Source organism: Nycticebus coucang, chromosome 9 (genome assembly GCF_027406575.1).
Source record: "Nycticebus coucang isolate mNycCou1 chromosome 9, mNycCou1.pri, whole genome shotgun sequence".
NCBI classification, from domain to species: domain Eukaryota; kingdom Metazoa; phylum Chordata; class Mammalia; order Primates; family Lorisidae; genus Nycticebus; species Nycticebus coucang.
Genome location: NC_069788.1, coordinates 76,945,910 through 76,970,583, shown reverse-complemented (window position 1 = coordinate 76,970,583; position 24,674 = coordinate 76,945,910). Strand labels below are relative to the sequence as shown.

Sequence of the window (24,674 nt, the reverse complement as noted above, 5' to 3'; positions counted from 1 at the left end):
TGTCTAGCTCAGAGTAGTGATGGGCTTCAAGACCACTAGGGGAGGTGGATGTGACTTGTCTGATAGATCACTAAGCAATTTTTACAGCCTAAGTTTGTGTGTGGTGGGGAGGATGAGCTATTTTTCCTCTTACATAGCTACTAGGGAGGCTGAGGCAGGAGGATCGCTTGAACCCAGGAGTTCGAGGTTGCTGTGAGCTAGAATGATGCCATGGCACTCTAGCCTGAGCAAGAAAAACAAAACACAAAAACTCTCAGTTCCAAATACCTTTGTTTTGCTTTCAAGATGGCTTCTTGCTCCTGTTGCTTCTGTGAGAAGCCTCTTTCCTAAGGGCCTTAATACCATTCTCCAGGGACGTGACCCAAAGGTTCTACTTCCTAATGCTGTCATTGTATTGGTGCTTATCTTAACAGGAATTTTGGAGGGGCACCAACATTCAAATCATAGAATTCTGCCCCTCGGCCCCCAGAATTTATGTCCTTCTCACATACAAAATACATAAATTCCATGCTAATATCCCCAAAAGTCTGAACTAGTTCTGGCATCAACTGCAAAGTCTAGGTCAAAGTTTCACCCAAATATCATCTAAATCAGACATGGGTGACATTCAAGGTAAGTTTCATCCTGAGGCCAATTCTCCTCCAGCTGAGGGACTGTAAAGTCACACATCATGTACTTCCAAAATACAGTGGTGGGGTGGGCATCTCCAGCAGAGGCATCACCATTCTAAAAGGAGAAATAGGAAAGAAGAAAGCAGTAGCAGGTCCCAAGTAAGTCCTATGCCTAACAAGGCAAGTGACATTAAATCTCGAAGCTTGAGAACAATCTTATCTGATGTCATGTCTCGCCTTCTGGACACCCGGAATGAAGGATCCAGACCCCCGACTACCATGGATTAGGCAGGCACAGCACACCCAAAGCTGTCACAGGTTGGAGTCCAGTGTCTGTGTCTCTCCCAGACTGGCATTGTATTTTGATGGCGCTGTAGCTGTGGGGTCTTTGGGCTGCCCTGCCTCACAGTTCCTCTAGATCTTACTATAGTGGAGGCTCTCAGCAGCAGCCCCACCCCAACCCTGTGGCAGTTCCCTGAGACATCCTTGGAAATCTAGATGGGGAAGGCCATGCCTCCACAGCTCATGCACTCTGGTAGTTTTGGCATAGACACTGGCAAGGTTTATGGGAAGGGTAACCAGAGCCACATATGGGCCTGTGTGACCCAAGGACCACTGCACCAGAAAGTGGGATCGGAGACTTAAGGGTGGCCCTGGGCAGCAAGCCCCAAGGTTCCATGGTGTCCCGGGTCATTCCCTAAAAACTGTTCTGCCCTCAAGGGCCTGGCACTCTAGGCTGTGATGACAGTGGCAGCCTGGATAATCCCTGAAAATGCCTTTAGGGCCTATGGTCTTAATGAATAACATTTGGCTTACTTCTATCCACACTAATCTCTTTATCAAATGTTAACTTGGCCATACCCTAGTTATCTCCCAAATACACCTTTTCATTCTTTACATGGCCAGACTGAGAATTTTCTAAATCTTTAAGTTCTGCTTTTTTTTTAAATTATGAATTCCATCTTTAATTCATTCTCTCATCTCACCCTTTACTCTAAGCAGTCAGGAAAAGTCATGCTGCACCCTCAACACTGTGCTCAGAGATTTCTTCCACCAAATATCCCAGTTCATTGCTCTAAAGTTCTGTCGTCCACTAAGCTCTAGGACACAAACACAATTCAGCCAAGTTCTTGGCCACTTTACAACAAGGATGGACTTCCCTCCAGTTTCTAGCACCTTGCTCCATTTCCGTCTATAATCTCATCAGAATTGTCTTAAGCACCTATACGTATTCTCTTCATGACCACTCACATGGCCATGAAGTAATCTCTAAGAAAATTTAGGGTCTCCCTACAGCTCTACGTTTCTTCTGGGCCCTTTTCCAGAATTACCCCGAATGCTTCATTTACAGCAGTCTAGGTCCTGCAAACTCTTTCAGCCCCCACTCATTACTAAATTCCAAAGGTACTCCCATATTTTAAGTATTTGTTACAGCAATACCCCGTTTCTCCCTACCAATTTTTGTCATTGTCCATTTGTATTGCCATAACTATATGCTTGAGACTGAATAATTTATTAAAAAACAGAAATTTATTGCTCACAGTTCTGGAGGCTGGGAAGTCCAAGTGTCTGGCGAAGGTGCCTTCTTGTGGCATCTTCATGTGGTAGAAAAGGCAGAGGGCACCCGTGCTGTGTCCTCATGTGGCAGAAGAGATGTGCTATGGTCTGTGTGCCCTCAAAATTCATGTCTTGAAGCTTTATCACTATTGTGATAGTATTGAGAAGTAGAACCTTTAAAATGATTAAATCAGGCTGAGTGCCCTGGCTCACATCTATAATCCTAGCACTCTGGGAGGCCCAGGCAGGAATGCTGATAGATTCAGCATCTGGTGAGGGCTGATCTCTGCTTCATAGAGGCTGCCTTGTTGCTGAATCTGAAGGAGACAAACCCTGTGTCCTCACATGGCAGAAGGGATGGAAAGGAACAAACCCACCCCTTAAGCCTATATATATGGGTTTTTTTTTTTTTTTTTTTTTGACCGAGCCTCAAGTTGTCTCCTGGGTAGAGTGCTGTGGCATCACAGCTCACAGCAACCTCCAACTCCTGACTTAAGTGATTCTCTTGCCTCAGCCTCCCAAGTACCTGGGACTACAGACGCTACCACAATGCCTGGCTATTTTTTCGTTGTAGTTGTCATTGTTGTTTGGCGGGCCTGGGCTGGATTTGAACCCACCTGCTTCGGTGTATGTGGCTGTCACCCTAGCCACTTGAGCTACAGGTGCTGAGCCAACCCTTTTTATATATTATAAGGGCCTAATCCCACTCATGAGGGCTCTACCCTCATGATTTGATCATTTTAATTTTTTATTCTTATTTTTTAAGTGTTTTATTTATTTTTATTTTTACTTATTTATTTATTTTGAGACAGAGTCTCACTCTGTCACCCTGGGTAGAGTGCCAAGTGCCGTGGTGTCATAGCTCACAGAACCCTCAAACTCTTGGACTTGAGCAATCCTCTTGCCTCAGCCTCCTGAGTAGCTGGGACTACAGACATGCACCATAACACCCCAGCTAGTTTTTCTATTTTTAGAAAGGTGGAGTCTTGTTCTTGCTCAGACTGGTCTTGAACTCCTGTGCTCAGGTGATCGTCCTCCCTGGGCCTCCCAGAGTGCTAGGATTATAGATGTGAGCCATGGTGCCCAGCCTGATTTAATCTTTTTTTTTTTTTTTTTTGCACCAGAATGTTTATTTCAGCCCAATTCATAATTGCTAAGTCATGGAAGAATCCCAAGTGCCCATTGACCCAGGAATGGATTACTAAATTGTGGTATATGTACACCATGGAATATTATGCAGCCTTAAAAAAGATGAGGACTTTGCCTCTTTCATGTTTACATGGATGGAGCTGGAACATATTCTTCTTAGCAAAGTATCTCAAGAATGGAAGAAAAAGTATCCAATGTACTCAGCCCTACTATGAAACCAATTTATAAGCACCCACACTTTCATATGAAAGCTATAACCCAACTATAGCCCAAGAAGAAGGGTAAAGAGGAGAGGGAGGGGATCGGGGAGGGTAGTGGAGGGAAGGTAATTTGTGGGACCACACCTACGGTGCATTTTATTAGGGTACAAGTTAAATCTACTAAGTGTGGAATATAAATGTCTTAACATAATAACTAAGAAAATGTGGTGAAGGCTATGTTAACCAATTGGATGAAAGTATTTTAAATTGTATATAAAACCAGCACATTGTACCCCATAATTGCATTAATGTACACAGCTATGATTTAATAAAAAAAGAAAAAAACTGTCTTTTCCTATATCATCTCTTTAAATGAAACATAAAAAATGTTCACTACAATAATCTCTCTGACTACTTTCTTTTTTTTTTTTTTGTAGAGACAGAGTCTCACCTTATTGCCTCGGTAGAGTGCCGTGGCCTCACACAGCTCACAGCAACCTCCAACTCATGGGCTTAAGCGATTCTCTTGCCTCAGCCTCCCAAGTAGCTGGGACTACAGGCGCCCGCCACAATGCCCAGCTATTTTTTTTGGTTGCAGTTTGGCCGGGGCCGGGTTTGAACCCGCCACCCTAGGTATATGGGGCCCGTGCCTTACCGACTGAGCCACAGGCGCCGCCCTCTCTGACTACTTTCATACAAAAACTTCAGAATACATAAAGCAAGTATTTCGTCTTTCAAAGATGCCATTTAGATTCCACATATTAAACAGCTACAGCATAGCTCACAATGGCACAAATATGCCTAACACATGAACACTATTAATATTTCATCCTTTGTTAATAGTCAGAAAGAACTATGTGGTTTGAAAGGTGCTTTAACTTACGTATGGTCATTAAAACTCAACAAGTAATTCAAGTCTGGTCATATAAAGGCAGGCAATTAATCCAATATCACTATAAAAATCAAAGCCATGAAAATAAAGGCAGAAAACCTGTTTTCTCTACCTTTCATTACATAGATGGATATCAGGACCTTACTGTAGAAAATGTAACAATTCTTACATATGGTTTCCCTAGAACATAATGGAGTTTCAGAAACCACAAAAGATGTCAAAATCCATAGTTGGCTTCTTCAAATGCTTTTCTTGCCTGTTTCAATTCTGCATAGTAAGCAAGTCTTTAACCCTAGCAAACATCCCAGGGTCCTTTTGAATCAAGATGATATCTTCAACTTGTACTCTACCTTGTCTGCCAATAGACATGGCCTTGTGAGTCATTTCAGTAATGAACTCTATGAAGATTCTGGTCATCTCCAAAGCCACACATCACACATCTCAATTCTCTCCACAGGTTTCAGTACTTCTGCAGCCTCACTTCTGGTGACTTCCACGTTAAAGTGAGTTTTTATTTTATTTTTTAACTAAAATAGTTAACAGTTTCATTTTCACATTTCACAATACAAATGAAAACTGCCCCTTCTTTGAGTTCACTTCTTCTCTTCAAAACTATCCTCTCTTTGAGAGGAAGGAAGAGCAAGTCTTCCTTACCAGGCTGTTAAGAAAACACCCAGAGTCACAGCACGAAGATCTCCTGGTGAAACAGAACAAGTAATATGAAACTGACATAAAGAAAACTCCCCTCTACCCTTATCTGTCTGGTCAAGTCATTCCAGGACCAGTGGGCACCAACATGGGACCAGCAGGAGGTCTCATCATTGGGGGCCCAGGCATCACGGGCATGTGACCTCCCATGAGTGGCCTCATTCCAGGAGAAGTCCCCCTGGCATCATCCCAGGAGGAAGAGGACCCATCATCGGCATCACGGGAGGGCCCCACCTATGGGGTGCTGGCTTCATACCAGGATGAGGAGGACCTGGAAGATTGGGGGGAGGTGGAATCATCGCCCCTGCAGGAGGAGGAGCAGAGAATGGAGTAGGAGGTATTTTTCCTTGTTGAAATGCAGCTGTTGTTTTGTCAGTCGGGCTCTGGGCCTGCTCTTCCAGCCATTTCTGACATTCCCTCACCTTCTCTCTGTGCTGCCTCCCACTGCAGTGCGTCTTGCTCACAGGTGGAGAGTCATGGGTGAGATACGTATCATAGTAGTGACAATAACACTTGGACATATTCCCTCCTGGCCATTGGCGACTCCTTTCTCTTGTGAGTTTTTAAAAACAAGCATCCATCCACCATCCCATCCAGTGTGGGAGGAAAGAATGGTAGAGCAGGGGAAGGAAGTCTGCTCTATTGATAATAAAGCTCCAAGTTCATCCCATCATGGATTTCACAGTCCCCTAGAGACACATGGTCCTTAAAAACCATCTACCACTTCTTAAGGACAATCTTGTTCCAACGGGTGCCAGTGTTGGCTGCAATCAGCTTCTTCGGGTCCCCAATGCTGTCATTGGTGTTGGATTTATTGTGGACCTTCTTCCCCACATGGTCGTTGCAAACAACCTCGATCACCCCGGCTGGAGCTCCACACTCAAACCTGCAAATGCCACAACCTCCAGCCTTAAGTGCCCCGATGCATGAGATTTTAAAAACCATGAGAGATTTTTTTGCAATCTCTACACATTTGAAAACCACTGAAAGGCACGTCCAATCTCTACTTCAGCCTTTCAGAGCAACACTGATTTAATCATTTTTAAAGGCTCTACTGCTCCAAACTATCACAGTGGAGATAAAGCTTCAACACATGAATTTTGAGGGCACACAGTCAGACCACAGCACATCTCTTCTGCCACATGAGGACACAGCACGGGTGCCCTCTGCCTTTTCTACCATGTGAAGATGCCACAAAAAGGCGCCCTCACCAGACACTAAATGTGATGATGCAGATTCAGCCCGCTGATGTTGGACTTCCCAGCCTCCAGAGCTGTGATAAATAAATGTCTATTATTGGGCGGCGCCTGTGGCTCAAGGAGTAGGGCGCCGGTCTCATATGCCAGAGGTGGTGGGTTCAAACCCAGCCTCGGCCAAAAAAAAAAAAAAAAAAAGTGTCTATTATTTATAAGGTATTTTGTCACAGCAGTAGGGACAGACTAAGACTGGGGCTTTTTTTGAGAACGCAACTTTGTCTTTATCCCTCTTGCATGGGAGAATGTATAAGTGCTGTCACTTACTTCCCCTGTCTTGTTCTACAGTAATAAGGAAAGTGTCAGTCCTCTAAGGGTTTCCTTACTCTCCTCCACCTTCAGTTAGTCCTCCTGCCCTCAGCCCCTGAAGGTAGAAGTGATTTACTCTTAGATTTTGTGTCAATCTTCAGACAAGCTGCTATTGATCACCCAGAACCTCACAAACATCTTGAGGGTTTTTATTTTTTTCACTCTCCAAAACTCATTTTGAATAATTTTGTTTTCTTGTTCAGTTTAAGAAAATGCTATTCAGGGTGGTGCCTGTGGCTCAGTCAGTAAGGCGCCAGCCCCATATACCGAGGGTGGCGGGTTCAAACCTGGCCCCATCCAAACTGCAACCAAAAAATAGCTGGGTGTTGTGGCGGGCACCTGTAGTCCCAGCTACTCGGGAGGTTGAGGCAGGAGAATCGCTTAAGCCCATGAGTTGGAGGTTGCTGTGAGCTGTGTGAGGCCACAGCACTCTACCGAGGGCCATAAAGTGAAACTCTGTCTCTACAAAAAAAAAGAAAATGCTATTCAGTAAACTGTGACATTTTCAACCAACATGGAGCTTGGTGGAGTTATAAGTCTCACAATAGTATTTTGCAAATATGTTAAACGTGATTTTTACAAGTGAATTGTTTTCCAGCTTTTTCTCCACACAATAACTTACTTTATTTTAGGTAGTCAATTTCTCAAAACATAAAATTTATAATAATCAACAGCAGTTCAGCAATTGGAAATGCTTTAAACTGAAAAAATAATTTTTTTCTTGAGACAAAGTGTCACTACATCACCCTCGGTAGAGTACTGTGGCGTCACAGCTCGCAGCAACCTCCAACTCTTGGGCTTATGCAATTCTCTTGCCTCAGCCTCCCAAGTAGCTAGACTACAGGCACCCGCCACAATGCCCAGCTATTTTTTTGTTATAGTTGTCATTGTTATTTAGCAGGCCCGGGCTGGGTTCACACCTGCCAGCCCCGGTGTATGTTGCCGGCGCCCTGACCACTAAGCCATGGGTGCCAAGCCTGAAAAAATAATTTTTGTGTGCCATGGCCTATGTTTACTATAATAAAATAGTAACATAAAAGTAGTTGATATTGGTTGGCGCTGCGGAGCGGACGGGGGCCGCGGAAGCTGAGATGTGGAGGTGCCCGTGGCGGTGACCCGAACTGCCGCCGGACAGGAACTCGCTGGAGCAGGCGGAAGATCTCAAGGCTTTTGAAAGGAGACTTACTGAATATATTCATTGTTTGCAACCTGCCACTGGACGTTGGAGAATGCTTCTTATTGTGGTATCTGTACAGCTACTGGTGCTTGGAACTGGTTAATAGATCCTGAGACACAAAAGGTTTCCTTCTTCACGTCATGATGGAATCATCCATTTTTCACCATTAGCTGTATAACTCTAATAGGCTTGTTCTTTGCTGGAATACACAAGAGGGTAGTTGCACCATCAGTTATAGCTGCTCAATGTCCAACAGTAGCAGAGTACAATATGTCTTGTGATGATACAGGAAAACCAATTTGGAAACCTAGGCCTCATGTTCAATGACAATCTGCACTCATTGTTATGGGACCTAAAACAGCCTTTCTTCAAATAAGTGATACAGCAAAAAGCCATAAAGGACTCCTTTGCAGTTGGATATGTGAAGGTCGTAGCAGCAACTGACAAGTGTGCAATATTACCCGGATTATCTTGATGATAATAACTCACGTTATCAGTGCTTTGGTACCTTTGATTACCTGTGTTTCAGTATTAGTGTCACTTTAGTACTTCAGATCCTGCGAAGATTTTTGCAGATGAAGTATGTATGTATATTACTAAGTTCAACTTAGAAACAGAACCTCATTCAGTTTTTATAATGTATTTTTGCAAACTACTGTAAATAGTAAATCAATGCCAATGTTAAGGAGGAAAATGTTGTATGGACTTTGTTCTCCTGCACCAGTATTTCAGGAACATCCGCTTGCCATCCCACAACTCTTTAGGACTGGCTATTATGTGTGCCTTTCATTCCTACACTTCTCTATTAATCATACTGCAGGACAAACGCTGGATTCATGAGGAAAACTCATCTCCATTATGTTTTAAGAAATTACAGATGTTTTGAGAAACACTTTTAGTTAAACTAGATATTGAACTCCAGCAACTATTGTGGTTACATTTTTCAGTTTATTGTTTTCATTTAATACTAAATACCCTTTATATTTTTTTAAATAATTTTAAGAACACCCCCAAAGGTTTGTGAATATGTGAGTTTAGTTGTAAATTATGTGTTGTCTGGGAATTTTATAGTCACTGTTTTACAAAACTGGATTTCATGCTGTGGTAGACATGCTGTTACACTGGTATTGCACAGGCGTAACTGAGCATCCTGCCCCATCACCAGGATAACACGGGAGCCGAACCACAAACTAGTCTACAGTTCTCACTGTTCAGAGAGTGTTAATGACATACTGTGTATGCATAATAGCCACATGTACTATAATAGCTATTAAAGTTAAACTATTGGGATTGTTGTAAATATTTTAAGTACTGGAGGTGCCTTTTATCTGTTTATTAAAAGATTTTGAAAAGGTTTAAATTTAAAAAAAGTAGTTGATATTTACCTAAGTAACTGTTAATAACTGATTTTTGACTTGTTAAAATAACTAGAATAATAATGCAAAAACCATGCCGTATGTACTGTTTTCCTATAATGGTCTATTATATGGGGGGAGTTTAATTTTATGACAATGAATAATTTTGGGTCCTGGGCTGGGATTGTAAGTAACAAGTCATGTCTTAGGAAAGTCTAAAATAATTTACATCTTCCTATGTTGGGCAGCTTAAGTGATTGAAATCAAAGAAATGGAAGACTTCTTTACATACTTTTAATTTTCTGCCAAATGGAACAAACTTCGTGTTACAATTTCAGCCGTGCAATATAGCTTCGTCCTCCAGAGGGCAGACTCTCATTGTTTATAAAATAAGAATCAGAGAGGTCTACATGCCAGAACATGCATGTAATTTTTCCTCTTTAATCAAGCTCATTTCCCCTCCTAAGCGAGCTGAAATTTCTATAATTTAATTTTCTCTTGCAGATATCATTGTAAACAGTCTATTGGGGTTTTCCTTCTGACCTGCCTCCTCTGCCTCATTCCATAGGGTTTCTTTCAGTATCTCCATTAGAGGGCTTGGTCCCACCATGGCCTCATCCTAGAGGACAACCCTGTCTTCTCATTCTGGTCTCTGTTCAGTGCTGCCTCTTCCCTGAGACCTTCTCTGGCTGCCAGATCTCTGTTGTCATCCCCTGTTACTTTCTGTTTGCTTTGTAGCATTGGTCACCATCAGAGACTGGTTGTCTTCCTCCTTCAATGGAACAGAACATCAGGAGAAAAGAACTTTGGCCCAGTTGTTGACAGTGCCTAAAACGACACCTGGCGATACCTAAAACAACATAATAGACATTGAATACATTTTGTTGACTAAATGAATGAAGGTTATAACCCAAAACAAACTGTGCCATGTGGACAATGTGGCTTTGCTCAGTTAAGTTTCTTAAGGAAAGATTAGTGGATGAGAGGCCTTTTCAAGCTGGAAGGAGAGAATAACACTAACTGAAAGTGGAACCCAAACAAGGCGTTCAGGTTCCAGTATAACTAACATGATACATGAAACAAAAGACCTGGCAGAAAATGACACATGTAGTATAAGCATAGTGGAAAATATCTGTCCCCAGAATTCTTATTGGGACAGGCACAGTGGCACACACAATCCTAGCATTCTGGGAGGCGAAGGTGGGAGGATCACTTGGGCTCAGGAGTTCGAGGCCAGCCTGAGCAAGGGCAAGACTTCATTTCTACTAAAAATAAAAAAAATTATTCAGGCATTGTGGCAGGCGCTTGTAGTCCCAGCTACTCGGGACCTAGGAGTTGAGGTTGTTGTGAGCTAGGCTGACACACAACACTCTAGCTCAGGCAACAGAGTAAGAATCTGTCTCAAAAAAAAAAAGGCACTTATTAAAGCCTCTTCTTATTATTCTGAGGACAAGATAAATAAGGGCAAGATGATATTAGAGTATCAACTGGTTATAGCAATGACCTCAATTGTGGCTCACGTGGGAGGGAAGTCACTCAAGGTGTGCCACAGGGCTCTGCCTTTGGCGCGGTCCTGTCTCATCCTCTCACAAACAACTTGGATGGAGGCATAAAAGGCCATAAAGGAGAAATTTGCAAATGGCACAGACCTGCTGGAGTATTGCAGTGAGTGACAGAATCAAGATTCAAAAGGAGGCTCAGAGGCCTGTAGCACAATGGTTGCGGCGCCAGCCACATACACAAAGGTGGCAGGTTCAAGCCCGGAGAGGGCCAGCTAACCAACAATGACAACTGCAACAAAAAATAGCTGGCTGTTGTGGCAGGCACCTGTAGTCTCAGCTGCTTGGGAGGCTGAGACAAGAGAATTGCTTAAGACCAAGAGTTTGAGGTTGCTGTGAGCTGTGACACCACAGCACTCTACTGAGGGTGATGTAGTGACACTCTGTCTTAAAAAAAAGGAAAGAAAAGGGCAGCGCCTGTAGCTCAAAGGGGTAGAGCGCCGCTCCCATACACCGAAGGTGGCGGATTCGGACCCAGCCCCGGCCAAAAAAAGGAAAGAAAAAAAGATTCAATAGGAACTCCACTAGCAGAAATGTCATAAAGTATAAATGTTTTAAATTTAGATTCTTTTTTAAAAATCAATTTTGCAAATACCAGAAATGGAAGGCCTGTTTTTAATAGCAGTTTACAGGAAAAAATTTCTAAAATTTTAACTGATCACAAACTCAATATTCACCAATATGCTTATGAAGATTATTTTGTCTCGTTTTGGTTTTTTTGAGACAGAGTCTTCCTCCATTGCCCTGGCTATAGAGTGCCGTGGCATCAGCTCACAGCAACCTCAGTCTCTTGGGCTCAAGCAGTCTTTTTGCCTCAACTTCCCCAGTAGCTGGGACTACAGGCACCTACCATGACACCTGGCTAGTTTTTCTATTTTTAGTAGAGACAGGTCTTGCTCTTGCTCAGGCTGGTCTTGAACTTGTGACCTCAGCAATCCAAGCACCTTGGCCTCCAAGATTGTTAAGATTATAGCGTGAGCCATGGCGCCCGGCCCTTATGAAGGTCTTAGTATTGATCTGAGCATTGCATCCCCAGTGAGGCGGGGGAGAGGTTTCCCCACCCCATGCTCTGGCCTGACGTGTTTAGAGATAGACTTCAAATGTGAGTACCACGGATAGTGAGATTGAGATGAGAATCATGTTCTTCCAGGAATTTTGGAAGGAATTGGATTTGCTTAATTCAAAGAGAAGACCCTGAAATAGATCTGAACCATTCAGTACAGGAATTCAGTGGACACCTCCATGCAAGAGGGCCTGAGCCTGAACCCCAGTGCTGCTCCTTGCTGGCTGCTCTTGAGGCAGATTTTTCATATTCTCAGGCTTCCAGCTGCCAATCATCTATAAATTGCAGGGGATAGGCTCGGTGCCCGTAGCACGGTAGTTATGGGGCCTGCCACATACACCCAGGCTGGAGGGTTCGAACCCAGCCCAGGCCAGCTAAACAACAGTGACAACTGCAACAAAAAAATAGCTGGGCATTGTGGAAGGTGCCTATAGTTCCAGCTACTTGGGAGGCTGAGGCAAGAGAGTTGCTTAAGCCCAAGAGTTTGAGGTTGCTGTGAGCTGTGACACCACAGCACTCTACTGAGGGTCACGTAGTAAGACTCTGTCTCAAAATAAACAAATAAATAATAAAAGAAATTAATAAATTGGGGGTGATAATAGCAATCTCCGAAGGTTTTTGGATTAAAAAAGACACCTCTAAATGTTAGAGTCGATCTAGATACAGACCAGAAGGTGCTTAGAGCACCAACATACAGTACACACACAATAACTTGTTTCTGCTGGGAGTTTGGACCTCAGGCTGACTAGGTGAGTTTTAGTGATAGGAAGCTTAACACAAATGAGATTCCATGTCCCAGAAACTGCAACCTCTAACCCCACCTGCTACTGACATGTAGGACAATTAATGACGCAAGCAGACCTGTGAGCCTCTGCCACTGTGGATGAGCAACCGGAAGTTTTCATTCCAGCACTGCCCGGGCGGGAGTGTGTGTGTTGATGGGTGGCTCCTATTCCATTCCCACGACAAGGAGTACTGTCACTTGGGATGTGGTCGCCTGGACAGCAGGCGCCTTCTACGTAGCTCCGGGGACTAATGGACTGATGTGACAGGATCAGTGCAATATTAGGAGCTCTCTCGTCCACAACCAAAAAGCCCTTCAGGGAAACACAATGCTCATTTCAGTCACTAAGTCCAACTTGATCATCTCTTCAGGGATGCCAAAGAGGAAATTTCTACTTGGAACTAAAGTATGACTAAATTAAAATCAAAATACTCCTTCTTGTTCTTAATTCTAAATAGTCTGTGAAATCAGCAACTCAGGCTATGTTCTAAAAAACCCTGCAACCACCTCCCACTCTGGGCAGAAGCAAGGCATTCTGCTTTTTAAAAGCATCCAGGAACCAGAATACTCTGTGTTACCCAGTGTAACAGCTGCATTGGAGGGGATGGACTAGACCTGAGCCCAACATCAGGACTCCTGTTCCCACCGCAAGTGTTGACCTTGCAACTGGCCAGGGAGACGGGCCTTGGGAACTTTTCTCCATCCATTCTGATATTTCCCTCACAGGAAAAGTAGAGCAGAATAGTAACTCTTTTCATTTCCTTCAGCACTTTCTCCTCAGTACATTTTTATATTTTCTGACCATACACAGAAAGATATTGTTTTAAATGTTTTCAGATCCCCGTCATACAAAGTAGTAAATGTAAAAAGCCCTACTTGCTCGTTTCTGCTTGCCAACATAATTTCACCAAGTCCCTAACTCTGTAACTCCCAGGAAAGATGCTTTGAAGACAAACTAGTTTAGAGCACCCGGTCCTCCAAGTCTCTTGCCTGAGCCACTATCTGCCTTAATAGATAATGACCCCAGCCTAGCCTCTTCCTGCATAGTAGCCAACATCTAAAAAGTGATTCTGCTTTGATAATCTACGAACAGATGTATTCTTCCACTCAAACCTTGATGTGATCCTGCTTTAATATAACTTCTGAACAAATGTGATGTGATTTTCCACATACTAAACTGTCCCCTATGTAAACTGTGAGTTAAAATATTATTTTGCCTCAATCTGATAGAACCTCTCTCTAAAGGACTGTTCCCCAGGTGTGGGCCTCTGTCTCTGGTCCTCACTAAGACATGTAAATGAAACTAACTTTAACTCTTTAATAGTTTAATTTTTTTTCTCTAGTAGACAATCATGGCAACCGCAAAGGACTCCAAGTAGACTGCCCATGATCGTGAGGAAGATTGTCTACCCAGTGCCTCAGTGGCACAGGTCCTTTGAGCCGTGCAGACAACTGGGGGCGTCTCTCCAGGATCTCAGATCCCCCCCTGGGTTGGTGGTTCTGAGTTTTATTCAGCTAGCTGCTCTCACTCTTTGACAAAGGCGTAAGTTCTTCCTTGAGACTTTTTTCTCAAGACAGGGGAATTCCTCCTACTTAAATGATACTAGGAAAGAATAGATATGCGAGGCCATCTGATTGACTAGGTTGTGCTGACACTTCCCCTTTCAATTTGACTCATACTAAGAAAGAAATCACCCCAAACTGGAACAATAGGGTGATTCAACCTCCAGTCTGCACTCTGGCACACACCGAGCAACATACCTGCAAGTACCTCCCTACTGAAAGGCATTTACAAAAGTGGATTTGACACTTAAAGGGCCAAAAATGAGATTGTCAGGCTCTCTGAGGCTCCAGCCAACTATATTATAGCCTTTTCTTGTAACCAAACTGATGGGCTAATTGCATTTAAAAGATTTCAGAGCTCAAATGATCATTATTCAAAAAACCTGCAACTATAGAGTTAACATATAGAATCTTCTAAATTCTCTTTTTCCTGCCTACTTTAAATCTGACTTGTCTACTGATAATTGAGATAAAATCCTCCCCGTATGATATTACTAATTCAAGCCCACTTGGAGATCTTATTTTTCTTATACGATTCAGCCAGTTTTAGCTGAAATGTAAACATTAAAAACTTAATACTAAACACATGTAAAAGTTCAAAAAGAGATAAAAGAGATTTAAATAATCAAACCGCCATGAAAACTGCTTCACCCAAAATTTCCGTTCACACCCTACATTACATTATCCATTGGGACAAATAAAACTCAGCCATGAGAACAGGATTAAATTCAATCTCCAGCCCCCTCCCTTGGGCAGATTCAGGGGTGGGGCTGAGCTTTCTGACCCTCTAATCACAGGCTTGGTTTCACAGGCATGTTTAGTCCCTCCCAGGAAAGGGTTACCATGAGTCATCTCATTAGCACAGGCTCAAGGTCAAAAGGACTGTTTATAACCAAAGACATTCTTTTTTTTTTTTTTTTGGTAGAGACAGAGTCTCACTTTGTTGCCCTCGATGGAGTGCCATGGCATTACCCTGCTCACAGCAACCTCCAGCTCCTGGGCTTAGGTGATTCTCACTTGCCACAACTTTGGCCTGGCTATTTTTTTGTTGTTGTTGTTGCAGTTTGGCCAGGGCTGGGTTTGAACCCGCCACCCTCAGTATATGGGGCTGGCACCCTACTCACTGAGCCACAGGCGCTGCCCTAACCAAAGACATTCTTATCACTCAGGAAATTCCAAGAGTTTTGAGAGCTCTGTCAGGAAACGGGAACAAGACCATATATATGTTTTATGATACCACGCCTGGGCTTAGGAATTAACACAGCTCTTGGTCACTAGTTGTCCTGGATCAGACTGGTGCCCTCTGCCAGAGAAGCTGAGAACTCAAGGAACGGACTCCAAATGGGAACATCTCAGAATTTCAGAACTCTTTAGCCATCTTGCATTTTAGCTCATTTCATTTGACAGACATCAAGTGAACAGAGACATGTAGAGATTCTTGCCCACGATTGCCCAACTGGCTAATAACATAGCGTAGAAACTCTCTCTGTGATAAATCTTCATACTCAGGCAAAACTTCCTTGACAACACTATTCCCAGGAGCCTGCCATTTGCTAAGCGTGGGCTGTGTGCTGACAGTATCCAGAGTGCTTTTGTAACTTACCTCAAGTAATCTTTTAAGTAACACTGGGAGGTTGGTAGACCCTTTGTTGAGTTATTTGGGGTAGGAGTGGGGCAAAGCCACCCAAGGGCACACTCAAGTAGCAGCAGGGGTGCTACCCTCCTTTTGGAAGGGGCTGGTCCTATCAGCTGAAGGACAGCCTATTCTGCCGACCCTTAGGTGGGCATGCCACATGAGGAAGTCAGATGTGCTGGGCTGAGCTGCCTTGCATGATGGAGCAGTGGAGAGTGGAAGGTAGAAGGGCAAAAATGTTACCGAAAGTCCAGCACTTGTTTCCGAAGCTGCATCAGAAGAACAAGGACAAGTGATTTGAGGAGAAGGAAAGAAAAGTTTATTAATTTGCCAGGAAATGAGGAGACCATCAGACTCACATCTCAAAGTATACCAGCATCCTCCTGAGCAGAAGCACGGAGCATTTAAAGGTTCTGATCAATGTATTACAATCCCAGCTTGGGCTAAAACAATCTTGGGACCTCTACTTGGATTCCGCCCATCTCCTGTGGCACAAAGAACAAAAGGGTGTCCCCTACCCCTCCTGATCACTGGTCTGAGGAGGATGTAGGTTTTAGTTCTCAAAAAAGGAGAGGGCAGCGCCTGTGGCTCAGTGAGTAGGGTGCAGGCCCCATATACCAAGGGTTGTGGGTTCAAACCCAGCCCCTGCCAAACTGCAACAAAAAAATAGCCGGGCATTCTGGCAGGCACCTATAGTCCCAGCTACTCGGGAGGCTGAGGCAAGAGAATTGCCTAAGCCCCAGAGCTGGAGGTTGCAGGAGCTATGACACCATGGCCCTCTACCAAGGGCAACAAAGTGAGACTCTGTCTCTAAAAAAAAAAAAAAAAAAGGTTAAGGGAATTTTGAAGAGACAGAAAATATTTTTACCCTTTTTTCCCCCAGACCATTCTCTCCATTACAAAAGAGAGTACAGAAAAGAGAAGAGGAACTGAAGGGGCTAGGATCTGCCCAGGGAAGAGAAGGGCTGAAACCAAACAAGACAACTGCTGGTGTGGCCCCAGGGGGTAAAAGTCAGGGCCAACTGAGTTGGGAGTTCAAGTTGTTGCCTGTGGGTGTGTCCTCAGACCTTTTCCTGAAGCCTCCTCCCCATCATCTGACATTTTTCTCATCATGAGACGGGGTTATGGGTTTGAGGGAAGGGCCACAAATCTAACATCATATCAAGGGTACATGCCGTCAACTTGACTCATCAGTGTTGATGTTGACCTTGGTGAAGTGGCTGAGATAAGAGTAACCTGGTTCAAAAAAAACAAAAAACAAAAAAAAGAGTTTCTCAGATTTTTGCACTTGAACTGTGCCTTTCCACCCTAACAGTGAAAACCTGTTCTTAGCATCCAATATCTTTTTTTTTTTTTTCTTTTTAGAGACAGAGTCTCATTTTATCACCTTTGGTAGAGTGCTGTGGTGTCACACAGCTCACAGCAACCTCCAACTCCTGGGCTTAGGCAATTCTCTTGCCTCAGCCTCCCGAGTAGGGACTACAGGCACCTGCCACAATGCCCGGCTATTTTTGTTATTGTTGTTGCTGTTTGGCCAGGGCTGGGTTTGAACCCACCACCCTCGGTATATGGGGCCGGCACCCTACTCACGGAGCCACAGGCACTGCCCCCATTTTTCTTCTTTTTTTTTTTTTGAGACAAGGTCTCACTCTGTCACTAAGGCTAGGGTATAGTGGCACAATTATAGCTCGCTGTATACCTGAAATTCTGGGCTCAAGTGACCCTTCTGTCTCTGCCTCCCAAGTAAAGCTGAGGCTACAGGCACATGCCACCACTCCTACCTAATTTTTTTTAGAGATAGGATTTTGGTGGTTTTTTTTTGGCCGGGGCTAGGTTTGAACCCGCCACCTCCGGCATATGGGACCGGTGCCCTACTCCTTGAGCCACAGGCGCCGCCTAGAGATAGGATTTTTTTTATGTTGCCCAGGCTGGTCTTGAACTCCTGGGCTCAAGCGATCCACCTGCCTTGGCCTCCCAAAGTGTTGACACTACAGGCCCAAACCAGCAAGCCTGGTCTACCATCCATTTTTTAATTGGTCAGTTATTAATACCACTTTTTTTCTTTCTTTTTTTTCTTTTGCAGTTTTTTGGCCAGGACTGGGCTTGAACCCACCACCTCTGGTATATGGGACCAGCACCCTACTCCTTGAGCCACAGGCATTGCCCCATTTAATATCACTTTTTTTTGCAGTTTTTGGCCGGGGCTGGATTTGAACCCACCACCTCTGGCATATGCGGTCGGTGCCCTACCCCTTTGAGTTACAGGTGCCGCCCTTAATAACACTTTTTAATCAAGAGAGGCATACCAGAGAATCTATACTAGGATACCAGGTAAGAATTGTGGTCTAGTCATAATTCCGCAAGTGAAACCCCCTCATACATCCCACAGTTTCATTTCCTTATCTTCAATTGACCTAACTACTATGACTAAAAGCTTGACACTTGTCCATGAGGCCGCATCCGAAGAATGGGGGCACTTTTCACAAATGGTGCCAAAGGAAAAGAAGGAAACTCCTATTCCTCCCAAAGCCAAAGCCAAGCAAAGGTATTGAAGGCCAAGAAAACAGTGCTAAAAGGTCTCCATAGCCACAAAAAAGTGAAGATCCATACATCACCCACCTTCTAGCAGCCAAAGACACTGCAGCTCCAGAGGCAGCCCAAATATCCTCAGAACGCCCCCAGGACAAACAAGCTTGACCACTATGCCATCATCCAGTTCCCCCTGACCACCAAGTCTGCCATGAGGAAGACAGAAGACAACAATACACTGTGTTTATTGTGGATGTCACAGCCAGAAAGCACCACACCAAACAGGCTGTAAAGAAGCTTTATGACCTGGATGTGGCCATGGTCAACACCTTGATCAGGCCTGATGGAGAGAAGACAACATATGTTGGACTGGCTCCTGATTACAGTGTTTTAGATGTTGCCACCAAAATTGGGATCATCTAAACCAAGTCCAGCAAGCTAATTCTAAATATATAACTTTTCACTGTAAAAATAAAAAGAATGGTGGGGCCAGTGGTTAAAGAGAAAAACAGAGAAATGTATTACTGTCCCAGTAAAGGAGGAAAATGTCAGACTAGCCTCTCAAAGTCCAAATTCCTCGCTCAGGAATTTTCAGAAGTACAGAGCTTTTAAAAGTTCTGATCAATCCCATCTTCAGCTAAGATAATCTCATGACCTCTGCTGGATTCATTCCATCTCCTGTGGCACAAAGAACAAAGGTTGCTCCCCTGTTCCTCCTGACTGTTGCCTGAGACGGGGATATAGGTTTTAGTTCTCAAAAAACTAAGGAGGGGTTGAAGAGCCAGAAAACATTTTCTACCCCCTTTTCAGGCCATTTTCTCTGTTCCACTATTGAAGTTACTTTGTAACCTAGGGAGTGAGAATACTCCTAATGTTAGGGAACTTGGAAAGTTTGTGTGAAATGCCAACATTCTTTTTGGCATTTCCAGAAAATTTCTTGTTTAGTTATGAAAGTGAATCTGAACCTTACTTTACAGAAATTAAACTTCTCCCTTCCCTGGATAAAATTAACTCTGTGACTTCATCTTAAAACCTATAGTCTTTTGTGATCTCCAAACTATCTAAAATTTTTGTTCCTTATTTTAAGCAGTGTTCAGAGATCCTGTCCTTAAGAAGAACCAGAACTGTTAACCAAACCAGAAGTCGTTTTCTTTTCTTTTTTTTTTTTGTTTGAGACTAAGTCTCAAGCTGTTGCCCTGGGTAGAGTGCCATAACGTCAGAGCTCACAGCAACCTCCAACTCAGGCTTAAGCAATCCTATTTTTTTTTTTTTCACTAATTTTCTGAACTGACCATTTTTTTTTTTATTAAATCATAACTGTGTACATTGAAGCCTTTATGGGGCTCAGTGTATATACAATGTGAAATGCTTACATTGAGCCAAGTAACACATCCATCACAATTACACTCTTTTCTTAATAATTTTGAAATGTACCATTGCATCATGCACATTAGGGGAGGTCCCCCCAAATATACTCCCTCCCTCCACAATCTCATGACCACCACTGGATTCATTCCATCTCCTGTGGCACAAAGAACAAAGGGTGTCCCCTGCTCCTCCCACATCCCCCCTGTCCTACTCCCTCTCCCCTCTTCCCTTGTACTCTCTGGACTATAGTTATGTTTTACCATTCATATGAATGTGTAGGTGATTATATATTGATTTCATAATAGTGTTGAGTACGCTGGATACTTTTTTTTTTCCATTCTTGAGATAAGAATCTTCTTTTTACTAAGAAGAATATGTTCCAGCTCCATCCAGGTAAACATAAAAGATGTGAAGTCTCCATCTTTTTATGGCTGCATAGTATTCCATATTGTACATATACCACAATTTGTTAATCCATTCATGGGTTGATGGGCACTTAGGCTGTTTCCATGTCTTGGCAATTATGAATTGGGTTGCAATAAACATTCTGGTGCAAATGTCTTTGTTGTAAAATAATTTTTGATAATCTGGGTATATACCTAGTAGAGGAATTGTATGATCTAATGGTAGGTCTACTTTTAGTTCCTTCAGTATTCTCCAAACTTCTTTCCAAAAAGGTCATACTAGCTTGCATTCCCATCAGCAGTGTAGAATTGTTCCCTTCTCTCCACATCCACACCAACATCTGTAGTTTGGGGGTTTTGTGATGTGAGCTAATCTTTCTGGAGTTTCATGACATCTGAAAGTGGTTTTGATTTGCAATTCTCTGATGATTAAGGATGATGAGCATTTTTTCATGAGTTCATAGGCCACATGTCTATCTTCATCAGAGAAGTTTCTGTTCAAGTCTCTTGCCCACACAGAAATGGGGATGTGATTCTCTTGCCTCAGTTTTTTTCTATTTTTTTTTCCAATCTTCAAAATATTTTACTACAAAATACAGTACAGAGTTCACAGATGGTTTCCAATTTTCTCTAATACAGACATTGCTGAATGAAGCACTGCAAAATACCTGGAAAAATCTAACTTCTATAATAATTTCAATCCCCTTAGAGTTATAGAAAAACTCTGCAACAGGCAATGGAATGGAGAGGCAGCAAGTTGCCAAGGATGGCTGGGCTGTCCACTGCTGAACAATGACATCATTTTCTCCAAGGGTTGAAATCCATGTCCATGGTTGCCAACCTGCCAAAGCTAGGACCCAAATTCCTACAGAAACGAGTCAAAGTGGAGAGAAAGCAACTCCAGACAACCTAGAAGTCTCAGGCCACTACTTCTTATTTCTCGGTTTTAGCTCTTTTGCTGCATTACGCAGGAAAATGTAATTTTTCTTTTGGGGATTATAAAACTCATGTTCCTTTGACCAGTCACAGCTGGAAGCATATGCAAATATGTTTCCATTGTCATTGAAGCAGCAGGCTGATATCGGTTGATCCAACTGTTCTGAAGATTTTAGTTTTGTTCTGGCATCTTTGTCCTAGAAGCTGAATCTACCATCAGATCCCACAGTCGCAAGGGTGCCATGAACAGGATGGAATGTAGTTCCAATTACCACATAGATGTCTTGAGGAGCTGAAGTGTTGGTTCCATCAGATGGATGACATTTAAAGGTAAAGTTATCTTTGGCAGGATTTGGGGGGTTGATGTAGTGAATAGCAACTCTTCCCTCAGTACTTCCCAGGGCAAAACCAGTTGGCTTATTCTGTTTGTCTTTAAAAACAGCTACACATCGATGCTGATGTTTCAGCGGAGATTCTATCCTCCTGAACTCAGAAGGTTGATTCTCTAATTGGTACGCAATTAGGCCCTCTCTGCAGTTGCCACCACAGCCATAGGGTATATCACATCAGCACAGTTAACACCTTTCAGGGAGTTGCAAAACCATCCTAGGATTTGATATAGAGTATCCCAAAACTTTAAAGTCTTATCCCAGCTCCCAGTCATCGCACAGCTGTTGTTTGGAGCTTTGATCCAATGTATGGTTTTAACAGGAGCATCATGCTGTGCAATCCGTTTTGCTTGATTACTGTTGAGAACTCACATTTTAGTAGTTGTATCACATGATGCTGTACATAGTTTGCTCCCACCGTCACTCCAGCAGACATCCAGCACAAGCCCTGTGTGCATCTGCTGGGCTTTTGGAGTAGTTCGTCCTGAACTTCTTAGCAGCGAACATCATTAGCCCAGGAGCCTGCCGTAAGTTTCCCTGCAAGGTTGGCGGGCTAAAAGACAGCCAGCCAATGCTACCATCAGGAGATGTTACTTCAATATCCTTCATAGGGTTGTGGTTACCTGTGGTTGTGCTGCCAAACATGCTGGTCCCACCAGTTCCAAAACCTGAGGTTGTTCCAAACAGACTCATTTTGACCGTGTGAGTCGCACCCGGGCGGGAAGCGGCTGCAGGGAGCGGAGAGCACTGCGGGGCCTGCGGAGCTGCTCCAGCGCGGAGAAGACCGGTGGCGCCAGCAGGGATCCCGGGGGTCGGAGGTGCCTTCACTCCAGCGGCGGAAACTCCAGGGGACGCTGCGCGTGGGGCCCCAAGCCACTTCCGGCATCGCCCGGAAAGCCAGTTTCTTTCTATTTTTAGTACAGAAGAGGCGGGGGGGGGGGGTCTCACTTTTGCTCGGGCTGGTCTTGAACTCATGAGCTCAAGCAATCCACCTCCTCGGCCTCCCGGAATGCTAGGACTATAGGAGTGAGCCACTGTGCCTGGCCGCAAGCAGAAGTCTTGGCTAAGCACTTCCCTCCTGGGAATGCAGCCGTGACATAACCGCACTGCGGGGCAGGCTGGCAAATGCGGACACGCTACAACCTCTCCGGAGAGGACGAGCGCGGCCCAGCCGTGTAGCTGTGGTTGAGGAGCTCTCACTGCTCTCTCTTAGCTGAGGGCGTGTTTCTTTTCCCACGTCATCTCTTTCGCTCCTTTTCTCCTGCTGCCAAAATGTTTCAAACACATTTGAACAAGAGGCATCCTTATCTGGGATTTTTATCCACAGAGCAGAAGACAGGAAGTTGTCACTACCGGGATGAAGCAGTGCGTGGTTTGACCCCCGGAGGACTTGGTAAGGGTCCTGCTGTGAGCAAGTGAGGCACATCATGGGGACTGGATGCGTTTCAACACAGCAATCACGGAGATCACAGCGGCTGCTTAAGTATCTTCCTAATTGACCCCACAAAGGACTGGCATCCAAACTTGAATGGGGACAGCTGTCTCTCTTGGATAATATTCTGAAAAATCAGTCTTGGCTTTGCCAAAGGTATCAGTAATTTCCCAACCGCTAAGTAATTTCCCACCTGCTAAGAAGAAAACTGTAGTTTTCTTCTGGCTTGAATCTGGAAAGGGAGACCTCCACATCTCTTGTCCACTGCTCCTGGCTAAGCTCGTCTTTCACCTGGAAGAAATGAGATGAGAATAGAGCCTCAGGGTAGCAGTGGTGGGCAAGAACGAGGCCTGCTCTGCCTCCCCACCATGCCCACCTAGGACCAATGCATCAAAGTCCCCTCTCTATGAGGTAGGGCTCCATAGAGGTTCATGTAGGCCCAGGGCATGACGATTTTTTGAGTCTCCTGGTTTAATAAAGAAAATGAAGAAATGCCAAGCATTGTTGTATGCTTCAAAATTTTATGCTAACATGGATGCTTTTTTAAAAAATGCAACGCAATCTACAGTAGAACCTTTATAAGTTGACCACCCAAGGGTAACAAACTGGTCAACAGGCAGAAGTGGTCAACATAAGCAGCTAGGGCTGCTGTACGGATATGTACATCCAGTGCTTGTCTGGTCTATGAAAATTATGTCAACTTAGGAGGTGGTCAGTGTAGGGAGGTGGCCAACTATGGAGGTTCCACTGTAATTGTGCTATTGCCAAGTTAACAACAGGATTTAGAAAATGTTGTTATATAGTATTTTTTATGGAACAAGAGCTTAAGTTATATAGTTAAAGTATTTTCTGTCCATCTTTTCAGTGAATCTATCTCGGTGACTCTACACATAATAAGCTCACTAGGGGGAGGCGCCTGTGGCTCAGTAGGTAAGGCGCCAGCCCCATATACCGAGAGTGGCGGGTTCAAACCCGGCCCTGGCCAAACTGCAACCAAAAAATAGCCGGGTGTTGTGGCAGGCGCCTGTAGTCCCAGCTACTCGGGAGGCTGAGGCAAGAGAATCGCTTAAGCCCAGGAGTTGGAGGTTGCTGTGAGCTGTGTGACGCCACGGCACTCTACCGAGGGCCGTAAAAAGTGAGACTCTGTCTCTACAAAAAAAAAAAATAAATAAATAAGCTCACTAGGAAATAATTTCAATGATTTAACCTGAAGCCATTTGCATAGCCCACAAAAAGTCCCACACACCCTCACCTGTAACTGTGGGCTCCACTTCTTGGTATCTCGAGGCCTGGCCCCTGTACTGACACACTCTGACACAGGTCCCATCAATAAGGCCCTTAGGGGAGTATGTGTTGCAGCATAAGCCACAAGTCAAGAGGGAGCTACCCTCAAGAATATTCATGTTTCCTGTGCCTCACAAGTGGTTTAGGATGAGGATCAAGTTGACTTCAAACAATTAGTTACTACTTGGTAATTGGTAGCATTTTTATACATCGTCAGCCACTGTGCAACTACTCTTGTGTTGCTCATCAGCCAACAGTAAAGAGACTCTCTTCTTTTTTTTTTTTTTTGTAGAGACAGAGTTTCACTTTATTGCCCTTGGTAGAGTACTGTGGCGTCACATAGTTCACAGCAACCTCCAACTCCTGGGCTTAAACGATTCTCTTGCCTCAGCCTCCTAAGTAGCTGGGACCACAGGTGCCCGCCACAACACCCGGCTATTTTTTTGTTGCAGTTCGGCCAGGGCCGGGTTTGAACCCGCCACCATCGGTATATGGGCCCAGCGCCTTACCGACTGAGCC

At 44.0% G+C, this 24,674-nt stretch overlaps 4 pseudogenes; 1 reads left to right on the top strand and 3 right to left on the bottom strand.

Annotated features, from left to right (window-relative positions):
* Nucleotides 1-5,162: 5,162 nt before the first annotated feature.
* LOC128594619 (U1 small nuclear ribonucleoprotein C-like) lies at nt 5,163-5,638 on the bottom strand (annotated as a pseudogene).
* A 118-nt stretch (nt 5,639-5,756) lies between these two features.
* Nucleotides 5,757-6,373, bottom strand: LOC128594869 (ubiquitin-like protein 5; annotated as a pseudogene).
* A 1,421-nt stretch (nt 6,374-7,794) lies between these two features.
* On the top strand, nt 7,795-8,399 carry LOC128594751 (nuclear envelope phosphatase-regulatory subunit 1-like; annotated as a pseudogene).
* Nucleotides 8,400-18,027: 9,628 nt separating this feature from the next.
* Nucleotides 18,028-23,324, bottom strand: LOC128594608 (mRNA export factor-like; annotated as a pseudogene).
* Nucleotides 23,325-24,674: the final 1,350 nt, after the last annotated feature.